At 49.0% G+C, this 12273-nt stretch overlaps 1 protein-coding gene and 1 long non-coding RNA gene across 2 annotated transcripts in view; one reads left to right on the top strand and one right to left on the bottom strand.

Annotated features, from left to right (window-relative positions):
• Positions 1-12273, bottom strand: part of LOC125959231 (pseudouridine-5'-phosphate glycosidase) — a 159199-nt gene that overhangs the window by 25057 nt on the left and 121869 nt on the right. The gene's annotated exons all lie outside the window — the stretch shown is intronic.
• Positions 903-12273, top strand: part of LOC125949469 (uncharacterized) — a 74820-nt gene continuing 63449 nt past the window's right edge. Inside the window, exon 1 of the long non-coding RNA XR_007468666.1 lies at positions 903-1201. This is a non-coding gene — a long non-coding RNA (uncharacterized LOC125949469). The remainder of the gene's footprint in view (positions 1202-12273) is intronic.

The raw sequence follows: 12273 nt of genomic DNA on the forward strand, positions 1-12273 counted from the left end.
AAACTTTGGGGTGAAAGTTGTGTTCCCTCCTGTTCGGTGTGTTTACCACCCTCCAACCCACCATAGCTCTGGGTGCACTGGGTGGATGTGCGTGCTTGAGTGAAACGTTCATGAATGTGATCGCTCGGTGGCGTGAAGTGCTATTTCCAACGATTCAAATAACAGTTTGTTCAGTTCAAGCTGCTTGTGCTGTTGGTGTAGATGCGTGTGGTGGCATTAGAGGACACCGGACCGAACACCGGAACACCACCGTGTCCGTGTCGTGGTGTAGTGATTCCCGGTATCCGGTGAGGGGTCTCAGCAGAATTTATGGTTCAAACAGCTCGCATTGATTGATCAGTGCAGATTCCAGAGTGCGATAATAGAAAGCTGAATTCGTGCTGCACGGAAGGTGTCATGTGCTTCTCGGTTTTAACAGCTCGTTCTTCACCTCGGCTAAGCCCGCGACAGTAACAAAATGTTGGGTAAACAAATGGTGGCCACAGTAATCGTGCCACCCACGAAACCACGGTGTACCGAGCAGGTGTTGTACACAACAGAGCCAGTACCGGAGCGTTGATCAGTGCGCTTTCTCTTAAAGCATAAGGTGCTTCGTTGCTACAATTGTGTATCACAGTGTGTGAGTGTGGTCTGTGAGTGTGTTGTGTTTGTGCGTGCCAGCTGCACGATGATAAGGCGATGGTGATGATATTGCCTCAACGGAAAAGTTGAGAAGAATTAAATCGTAATAACAACATCCTTGTGCACACCAGGGCCCTATCGGGAGGATTGCAGCAAGTGCTTTACAGCAAAGCGTGTGGGCAAACCAGGCCAAGTCAGTGCCGTCGTGGGTGGGCGGGTTTTTGGGGAGGAGTGATTGCCAAAGAAATTCGAAGCGAAGAAGCGAAGTAAAGCATCAAATATTCAACAATTATCGACCAAAAGTGAGCGAAGGGTGAGCACAAATCGCGCTCGTGGGGGGAAGGGGCTGGTGCTAGTCTCCGATGCTGATGCGGTGTAACGCGGTTCCACATCAAGATCCGAAGATATTCTGATCCGGGTGCAGTGTAAAGTGACATCTGAGATTGTGTGAGCGTGAGGCAGCAACGAACGAACGGACGAGACCTTCTCGTTAGTAACCGGCGTACACGGTGTTCCTGCAGCAGCCACCGTTTGCCGTCGCCAAGCAACCGGGCGTATCGAAAGGATACGGAACAGAAAGGTGAATTTCTTCGTTTCCCATTTTCAGCCCCCACAAGAGCCACAGATGGTGACGGTATCCTTGCCGTCAGCAAAAGAAGAAGATGGGAAAAAAGATCGAAAAAAATAAGAAAAAAAACGACTCAACAAATCCTAAAGCTCTAACCTCCAAAAGGCGGCGCTATTCTGGGGTTGGGAAAAGGTCCGTTCCTTTTCCGTTAATGGTATTGTTCAACCTTGCTACTTGGTAGCATCTTAAACTGGAGCACAGTACGTCCGTGTTTCCTGGGAGGGACGGAGATGTGATACAATTGATTGTGATACCGTCGATGGGCGATGTCACGACAGGCACTGGCCAACCATTGGGAGCTTGTGAACGCACTTCGGTTTCGGTATCATACAGTTCCCTTGTGTTGTTCCAAACATCCGAATTGTAGGTATACGCCAGGTTTCGGGCCAGGAGTATCGTGTTACAATTAGCAAAACCCGGTACCGTGGCTCCCCCTCTGGCTCAATAGACTACCCGCGCGTCCACATCGTCTTCATCGCATTTATGGAGTGCGCCATTCACCAACGAAGCCAATTGAGCATGATACGCCACGGTACGGCGAAGGAGACCGATACCCGGTCTGCCAGTTGGGTAATAGACGAAACGAAAATTCATAATGAAACTTTCCCTACTCTCACGCAGTGAAACGACGGGAAGACGACGGACTAGGGAAATGGAAGGGACCGAGAGAGGCATTCACTTAGCCCGCCGTGATTAGTACGGCGAAGCAGACCGGGTGGCTTTCGGCCGTCGGCCGTGTTCTCGAGCCAGCTTATGATGGTTTTCGCCAGAGCCAAGGACCATAAGATCAGCTGATAAGTAGAGAGAATGGTATAAAAGCAAAAAAAGGGCGATGCTGTCGCAAAAATGTGGTGAAATGTCAAGCGATCGGTACTTCTTTCGTGCTTTCATAGCATGGTGCTTGCTTGGAGCGTATTGCTGGAGTTTGTGTCGGACGCTTCGACGCGCTAAAGGTTGATTCTGTGGGTGCACCGGAGGATGAAGGTATCGTTCAATCGTCCAGAAAGAGCACTCTTTCGCTTTCTGCCATGCTCCCGATGCTCTGTTGCTGGTGCTGGGTGCTGGTTGGCTACTGTTGGAAATCATTGTGTTGGTCCACAAATGGAGCGCCCTCCCCCGCCAGCTAACATGGTGGGGCGGTGATAAAGACGTAGATAATGAGAATGGGGCGTCGCTGCGTTCGTGTGCTCGAGCGCGAGCAAAAGCAAGATCGGCGTAAGGATGCCCATGGCTGTAGGTCAGGGTGTGCCGCAGGTTCCTCCGCACGAGTTGGCCGATGTCGAAACAAGGTCAAACTATGTTTTCCCCTCTCCTCCCCTTCTCTTCCTTTTCGTCCACCGGAGTGCCACGGGAGGATACAGGGCATCAGTATGCGCTGCGCGGAAAGCACACCACGCACGGTGGTGTATAGCGACAGCAATGAGACGATTTGTATTTTGGGAACAATCTTATCTGCCCGCCCAAATCATAAAAATGTGAGCGTAAGGATGCCCGTACCGTAATGAGTGCGCACTCCTACACTAAGCCATGGTTTGGTGGGCGGGCAGGCGGGTGGGCGGGGGGTCCAGTTTTTATTTCCGAAAATCTCAGCAGCAACCACTTGAGGGCTGAAGTGTGCTTCAGTCGGTCGTGCGACTCATCAGCTTTTTGCCGCAGGGGATCCGATACGATAGCGGAATACTCTAGACGAAAGGCAAACCAATAGCTACGCGTTTGGAAACACTCTCGCATGCGGCGTGCGAGTCCTTTGCTTTAAATCAACAAAACCGTTACAGCCTTTCTTTTGTACAAATATTCAAAGTTACCCCGCCGACCACTGGCACGACCTTCCGGTGGTAGTGATTTGATCGTGATCGGAAGTTAATCAAAAAGCTGGCACGTGTCCTTTCCCATCCACCAATCTGCGCGTTGGCAATCAATTTATGGACAGGCAATTTCGCACAATCACGATACAATGGTATCCAACAAAAAAAAAAAAAAAAAACGGGACGGACGGAAATTGGTGCGGAACGACAGCGAGTTTGTTGTTTGAATGTTGGGCCTTGGCTTTCGAATGGCCGCGCACGCGAGATACTGTTTTGCTGTGTTCGATTGAATTCGATTAACCGGTTCTTTATCATTGGTACAATCGTTATTTGCATTCGGACCAGAGTTTATGGTAGCTTCGAGTAATCGGAGCCGTTCGCCATTTTACGTGCCTACTGTGACTATAATGGTCGGTGATGTGGTTTGACCGTTTTTTGTTGTTTCTTCTTTTGCGTAATAAACCAAATGAAACACAATTGATATCTGTGGAACAATTAACCTTTTCCGGCACACTCGGCAGCTGAATGACACGCGTGTGTATAAATGCTGCTCTGCATAATGAACACATCCGTCCACGTTACCAAAGGCATGCAGCAGTGTGGTTTGTGGAAACGGTGTGTTCGAAACGTTGTGACGCAATTTCGACAGCGAGTACGTTCGTTTTACGTGTGGTTGTTCCGTTTAAAGGCGTTCTCGGCCTTGCGTAAGTACTAAATTCGAATTTTTCCATCGTTGAAATCGAATCAACGGGAACAGGCGATGGAAAGATCCTTGCGCCTACAGCACACAGGCTACCATTTCGGTCGGTTCTCGGGTTGTGTGGTTTTTTGTGGGGTTGGGCTTGTGAAACGGTATGTAAAAAGGCCTGGAACTTTGGACACAAAAAAGGGAAAAACACGAAAGAAACAGCACCAGCGGATGGTTTTATCTTGTTTGTAACGCGGGCGCCCGGGAGATGGAGAGAGAGAGAGAGAGAGAGTTTTTGTTAGCTGCATGAGTTATCTTTATTGCTTTTTTACCGCACAAGAGAACTCACGAAGGCTGGGTTGTGTTTTCTGGCTTTAACTGAAACAGCGCTTATGCGTACCTTTGGCCGATCTCAAATGGATGTAGAATTCAGCAAGAGAATTCTGTAAAAGCATTCCCTGAGACCGATGTTCTATATTGCTTCGTCGAGGGAGGTCCTGGTGGACATATAATTAAATAAATAGCGCTGCAAAGTTCGGATGTTGCTGCGGACTGCTTCTTTTATCTCTCTCTCTCTCCCTCTCGTTAGCTGGCGGTATTCGGTTTCCACTGCACCACGCTCACATCGCGGACCACAGCACTGGACGAAAGTTTATTGAATCTGCACAGCATAAAAGAAATCACAGCGCGCATCGTAAGAAGAGTTTAGACTTAAGGGATGGAGTAGAAATAAAAAAGAAGGCAAAACTTTGTGCATCGTTGGCTTCAGCTGCTATTAAAATGGAGCAAGGAAACGGCCTTCCAACCGTCTTTATCCACCTCTCGACCCCCCGGATGCACTCGAGTTTTTGTGGTACTAGCGCCCATCGTGGGAAGGTTTACTTCAAAAGAGTTTCTTACGCGGATCAGCAGAAGCAGCATCAGCAGCAGCAGGGTGCATCCTTATTGCACAGCAAAAGTTTCGAGCGAGCAAACGGAAGGAAAACAATATGGGCAAGGCCTTCACCCTTCGGCCGCGAGCCATATCTTTTAGCCGCCAGAACCAACCGACCGACCTTCAGCCCGACCAAAGTCACAAAGTTATTGATTAAGTGGATGACACTTCTGTAGTGCAGTGACTATGGGTACTTCGTTAACGAAGTTTCCACTGACAGTGCACGCTGCAGCACTACTGTGCACGCTGTTGGGCATGATGGCGAGCACTAATTGTAGCTCGTTGGAACTCCGCAACTCCGCCAGCGTAGTGCCAGATAGCAAAGTGCACATTTTTTAAGTTGAACTTTTTATCTACGAACTTTACTTCTTCGAGAACGCAATCGAGGCGAGAACAGAAACTGTCGGCGACCGTACCAAGGGGGAAATCATGTGCTGCGGATGGTCTGGGCAAGCAGATAAATTAATCGATTTACCATTAATGGAGCCGGCTACTTGCATGCTTCGCCATCATATGTGCTGTCCTGTAGTTTCATCCCTGATATCGATTGACGCGAACAATCGTACAGTGGCTGTGTTTCTCCGTTTCAGCATCTTTCGAGAATCGCAACGGACGCAATGGAATAAATGAATAAATCAGCAATCAAAACTGTACTGCTTATATGACCATTACTGTAGCTTATCCAAGCAACGGAACACGCATCGGGCATCGCAACGGACTCGATTTTAGTCGTGCGTGGAGATGATTTGCTTGCTAGCAACAGGAAAACGGTGCCGGGATTTGAAGAAACCGGATTGCGAGTCGCAGTTAGGTTGCATTATATTTCTACGCATTAATATTCCAGTGATTGTTTTCCGATAAGCGACCAAGCTTATCGACCGTTTGCGACCATTTGCATTCTTATCAAAACGGGAAGGGGAAATTTATTTTTCTTTGTGCGTTTGCTTTCAAACTACTTTACGAAGATGGAGGCGCCTGGTCCGTTTCACGGTCCACGTGCCGAAGCTTTTAGTGAAGTAATACTTTTTTTCTTCGAATCAATCTAATGCGATAAATTTGATAACCGAAAGCAGGTTAAAATGTTTGAAATTATGGTATGGTATGCGCGATCCACTTGGTACGATTTGCAGGTTATACAATCTATTCCTTCGGTTATACAGCTCGTTGCGCGAACGATACGCGCGTCGCGTTTCCCGTAAGGCCGCGTGAGTCCGGCTCGAATTAAATTGATCAAAATGATGCTTCACATTATATAACATTAACGACGTAACGAGTAAAAGCAAGCAGCAGCAACAGCAGCAGTAATGGGGCCCCTCATGAGAATTTAAATTATGATGGAGCTTTGTTTAAGCAGCAGCCCGGGGAGTGAAGCAAGAAATGTCGAAAAAACAAAAGGCAACGAAATGGTAGCACGAAATGGAAGCAGCAGCTGGCCCCGTCTGCCTTCCAGGAATTTTTCCATTTTTTTATGTGTCTCTCTCTCTCTCATGCTTATGATGTGCCTCTTATCATTTGATCGAACGCTCCTGCGTTAAGCCAACTCGTTCTGGTGATCCACAAATGGGTTGGCCGGCCTTGTCCCTTGGTCACAAGTCTGGGGCGGAAACGGCGACCGGGGAGGAGGGAAATCGAGAAAAAACAAGCAGACGAAATGTTTGATAAACACATTATCCTTGCCGACCGATGCCGGCAGCGGCTCATACCACCGCGCCTGTCTCTGGCCATCGCCATCGAGAATTGAGCTGGACAACCCAATGTGGTTCCGGGTGGATTCCGGTCATTCGACCACCACCGTGTACCGCTCGCTGTCGTGTGCCATGTAGTATCGCTACCCAACCAGAGACCATTAAGTGGCGGCAGGTTATGTTTATTACACAATATTTTTACGATGATGGATTACGATGGCAATCTTGTCCGGTGGCGAGCGGTGGTGTACGAGGGCAAAAGGTCCAAAACCTCGACTTCCGGACGCACGCACACACACACACGCACACCGTGGTACGCCGGTTCACGGTCAGGGCGATGCTACAGCGAAGAATGCACAGAAGAGCGAAGAACATTTGTTGGTGGTGTTTGTTTAGAGACGTCGACGTCATATACGCAGTGTATACCTCGCAAGGCGGTTGGACAGGGCAGGGATTCTGATTGATTTATTGATTGTCCGACCGGTCGGTCGGTCGGTCGGTCCGGTGGGTACCGCGGCGTACAAATGAGCCATAAAAGACATCCTACGCTTCCAGCTACGCCATTGGTAGACATAGACGAGGTAGATCGTACGGCGAGGAGATGGTGTAGAGGCCTTTGGTAATAATTTGCTTTTCGTATTAACACATCCAATTCAGCCGGAAATTAACACGTACATATCGGTGTACACACCGGACCTGGTCGGGCTTCTGGTGAATCAATAAAACCGAGTTTTCTTCAAATCCATGGTTTGATCCAGCACTGACGCACTACCCGTAACCCAAGCTGCCTTCAACAAACCGATCCAAGCAACCGATCGCAGGCAACGCGAACGAGAGTTTGATTTGACTTGTAACGGGTTAATGTCTTTTGGCAGCGGCCACTGCGGAGTAATGATTATGGTGCATCATCGTGCATCGTAAATTTATTCCGAACGAAACGAAGCAGAGAGTATTTACGATTAGCCCACAGGCCAAGGGAGTGCACGCTCACATGCTTTCTCTCTCTCTGAGCTGATGCTGTGCTGGAAGAACGGGGTCACAGTGTTCCGAGAACATTGCCCAAGGGCCACAGAGACTGGTGGTTACATTTTATAACTTTTGCAGTTGCTTTGCAGCGCTGTAAAAAGGGCGTTTGCCGTTGGCTGGAGGTACTAGAGTGCGAGTGATTTGTGCGCTGCTGCTGTGTAATGAAGTGGCGCTACATTGGTGGCACCATGCCACGGGCGGCATTAAAATCGTTCTTTTGCGAACTAGTAGCGCTGAAATGAACTCACGCTCCAATGGGTTGCAGCAGCAGCAGCGGCCGCACTAATCTAATCTAAAGAATCTCTTGGTTTAGGACACCTTAAGGTCCTGTCTCTCGGCCTCTCTGTCTGTCTCGGTCAATGAAGTTCAAATGTCGACAACGTTTCGTTGAATGTGAAGACAAACGTCACCACATTACACCACACCATCTGGTTTAACATAATGGTGGTGGTGGTGGTGGTGGTGGTTTGAAGAGGGTGTGTTTCTTGGACAAGTTTTCTCCTCGTAAACCAGCAACAGGGAAGCCACAGTCACCCTTGGGCCACACTCACTTTGTCAACAGTAGCACTAGACACTAGTCAGCTCCCAGGGGTTCCTCTGGTAAAGCTAAGATTAACCCAAACCATTCAATTGGTGACCAGCGGGCAACATACATAATATGTCGGTGTCTGGATCTGGAACTGGACTGGAAACCCAAACAAAAATCCTCCAGCTCCTTCTGCGGTCGGTCGGCTTTTGGTCTCCGCTTCGTCCTTTACATGGCCTGTCTACAACAAATCTTCCAGACAAAAAGGGACACCCATCATCATCATCATCATCATTATTATGATAATCTTTACCAGCAAAAATCTAACCTCATAGGAGTGGAGCAGCGAGCATCGAGCAAGAAACAACATAAAAGGATCGGCAAAAGCTAGTTGAAGAAGCGGAAGTTTAAAAGATTTACAAGCAAATTAGTTGGAGAATGCTGTTCGCCCTTCAACATCTTTTGTTTCATGCCCTTTTTAAGAGAACGGTAGACGACCTCCCGACCGGCCGGGCGGGTGCAGGTTTTTGAGGGAGCAGCCGGTACGATAAATGACGTCAACCGAACCCTTTTCTTTTGAGGTGCGGCGGCATCGTCATGTTCCGATCCCTCATCAAAACAACGGGTTTTTCCCAGTGCGATTTCATCTGTCAACAGCATCCAGTAAGGCTACGGATACGGGGACGAAGCAACTACCGTCTCTCTGGGGGGTAAAGCGGTAAAAGGGTGAGATACGTTCCCTTTGGTATACCCATACGTTGCGGCATTGTATGCTACCATTGGGCTTTGACTTATTGCTGATTTAGTGTTCCGGACATGCGGTGATGTTCGTTTGTCTATGGACACTCATTAGAACACCTCTGCTTGCAGATAAGCATAGGGGAGGCCCCAACATTAGGCTAACAACCTTCTACGACCGCATTTTGATTTCTACACAAACGTACCATCGACCGAGTGCCATAAATCTAAAGCTCACAAAGTTCCATTACATTGGTGCTGTGGTGTGTGTGTAAAATAAAATAGAATCCATCCCGGAGTCGTTCGTTCGGTTAAGTGAGTTATAAAAATTTGCATACTTATCATCGCACCGCTCTCTGTCTAACGCAACTAACGCCGAAACCGGACTAGAAGCGTCTAGAGTGACACATAAATCAATGATAGCCCAACCGGAGCGGCGCCTTATCTTTAGCGCTTCTTCACGACACGAAACGCTGGCTGAATATTCATGCAAATGAGCCTCACTATCAAGACCACAAGACTACTACCACTACCACTACCACCAGCAGTGGTCGGTCGGGGCGTGGCTTCTGGTTTGGGTGCCCCAATTGACCGGTCTGATCGTCATCGTCGTCGTCGTCCTTTACCTCATCTTGACCGCAATCTTCTTATCCGCGGGGAACGCTTCTGCTGGGCGACCCTCGGCCACAAACCGACGTAGGACAAGTTGTTCCGTTGGTTTCAGATTGCGGGTGCGCAATCCCTTCGAGCGCAAGGATCAAGTGATGGGTTCGATCCTTATCCTTCGTCTTCGTGTCAGAGCAAAGGAAAGAACAGAGACAGGGGGGAGGGTCGGTCGGTCTTCATGTTTCTCTGACCGCATCATCCATAGCTTGATGGGGATGCTTGTTCCCGAAAAACGATCACATTCCATCGAGCGAGGGTTGTCCATTGACCGCTTTGACCTTCTGCTTTGGGCTGCAGCTGCTGTTGTTGGTATTGAGGTGGTCGTGGAAATGGCCGCTGTTGAAATGATGTTCGGTGCAAAAGGGGAACCGTGCGCGTAGAGGCAAGAAACCCATCATCATCGATTGATTATCCGGTAGCTACGTTCCGGACGCGCCCAATTGTGTGTCACAGTATACGTTAGGAGTGGTCTTCCGGAGTGGTGACCGGGACACGTACCAGGTGTGATTGTGTTCGGTAGCTACAGGAGGGTGGCAGCAAACAAACGGTACGTTTGCTCTGGTCGCTGGCCACACATCCGATAACGACGCTTTTGACCACCTCAACCAAAGTGATACCAAAGCCACAGCAAGAGAGTGATACAGCGAGCAAAAGAGAGAGGGAGAGAGAAATTGACCCAGTGTGTGCGTGTGCGTGTGTGTGTGTTTAAGAGAGGAAAAGAAAGAGAGACAGGAGTGATGCTATAAAAAGATCAAACCCCATTAGACTTTATTTTTAGCACTAAATAAAACTCTTTCCAAAGCGATTCATGGCTTGGCAGCGACCAGGCCCCTCTTCTCCCCATCCCGAAACCCCAGAGAAGCCAGACAGATCGACCGACCTGGGGGTCGGTCCATTTCGGGGCTCCGGGGTCTCGGACAAGGGTGGCGGTGCGCGTGTTTGGTGCCGGTGCCGGTTACCGTGCGTGAAGCTGTTTAAAAATAATCCAATCCCCGCGCTACCCTACCCAAGCGCCATACCGCGTGGATGGTAAGGTGTGTCCGTAGCACCATCCGGAGGACGTGCCATTTGTAGAACGGGGCTGGCACTTGATGTTCCGGGGACCGCTCGACGGAGCACGAACCCTGGAGCGTTGCACCTCACCGCTTTTGAACGCTCGTCTGAAGCTGAAGTGGCACTGCGAGAAAAAGGGAGGAAATGATCAAGTGGCGAAGGCACGAAGGAGTGGTACACTCACTCCAACATTTCACTTCACAATACAGTGCGTGCTTATGATAAGCAAAACAAGCAATCAAATGTCAAATCCCAAAAAAAAAAACCCTTAAAATAAGTTTTCGAATTTAGTCAAGTAGGCGCCAAGGAAATTTGCTATGAAACGTAAACAACGAAAGCATTTCAATATTGGCGGTTGGTTTGCGTTAGTTTCCGGAATGTCACGTTAATCTCATCAATTTCACCGCGAACTGGATGACCTGGACGGTCAGATTGGCGCGCTGTATGGTGTGTGCGTGTGTGTGTGTGTGTGTGTGTCATATGTTTGTGTCACCTTCGGTCGGTTCCACCGTCGGATGCGGGCCAGCAACTTCTTACGCCCCTAGGGCGAACAGGTGCGCCTACCTGCGCCGACCTCTGCACGCCACTTTCTTCCTCAGCGCGCCATCTGGTTGTCGCGTTGAAATGATGAGTTTTTGTTGTTGTTTTTGTTGTTGCTTTGCGCTCCGTTCCACTCGCGTGATCTTCTCCTGTTGCTGCTTGCTGCCGGAGGAATGGGTTTGAGGAACCAACGCGGCAGCAGCATGGTACGGTCTGCGATGGCACGACGGTTGCGCTATGATTTCTGAGTATGTTGTCAATTTGTAACCTGACAGCGACCGATTCCACAGCAATGGACGTTGGAAATGGGATCTTCTCTCTCGGTGTCGCTCTCTCTCTTTCTCTCTCTCTCTCTCTCTCTCTTTATCTTTCTCTCTCTTTTTCTGTCTCTGCAGATGCATTTAATATAAGAGAAAAAGAATGAGAGATAAAGTGAACGAAAGCGAGGGAAGGCATATTCCTTCCGATTTCGCGGCGTGGATTCCAATTTTCTTTTCAATTTCTGCCCAACAATCGCCGCATGAAACGATGCCGCCACGCGAAGGTACACTGCCTCAGGTAGGATACTCATGAATTTGCGGGGGGATTATTGTGAAATTGGTTTGCTTAGATCTGAAGATTATAATCCGGGCGGACAGACGGACAAGTTGAGCACTGAGGAGCTGTGCTGCCTCTAATCGGATGGTGAAGTTCGTTTTATTGGAACTCACTGCGCGATGGATCAACCCACGGACGGAACGGGACATTGATGCATGTACATGTAGGTTTCGGCTAGCTCGACACTTCTCCGGATGCGGCTTTCGGGGAAATCTACCTCCCCCCGGGGCGGATGTGTTTTTCCCATTCATCGCACGAGATCGCACCCATTCATTGTGAAGCATTCAAGGATTGAGCCAGGCGATTGAGCAATTCGTGAGAAATGGGCAAATCCCATTTTTCATTTCAATCAATCCAGGAACAGAGAAATCCTGAATCCTTCGTTCGCCTTACGCTTGACTGGCTTCAGATAGTGCATCCATCCTTTCCAAGGCTGCATTCTGCAGAGCCTTACGTGCTTGTTGCAGCAACTGGCAACGATAAGTCAACAGAGCAGGCCTGATGTTGCTTGCTTAACAACACACACACAAACACACACAAGCAGACGCACACGAACGCACTTGGTTGTCTGAGATAGTAACCATGTTGGCAATGATTCTTGAAACATCATAAGAGACTCCTGGTTGAGGTGTTCCCAACGCTACTCATGGCATCATGGGATGCTGGGTGAACTCTTCTCTTCATAAGCATCTGCATCCACCACTACCATACGTTCCGGTGCGGTGAACAAATAATGGCAATCCACGCCGGTAACGGTAAGAATCAT

This window comes from Anopheles darlingi, chromosome 2 (genome assembly GCF_943734745.1).
Source record: "Anopheles darlingi chromosome 2, idAnoDarlMG_H_01, whole genome shotgun sequence".
Taxonomy (NCBI): domain Eukaryota; kingdom Metazoa; phylum Arthropoda; class Insecta; order Diptera; family Culicidae; genus Anopheles; species Anopheles darlingi.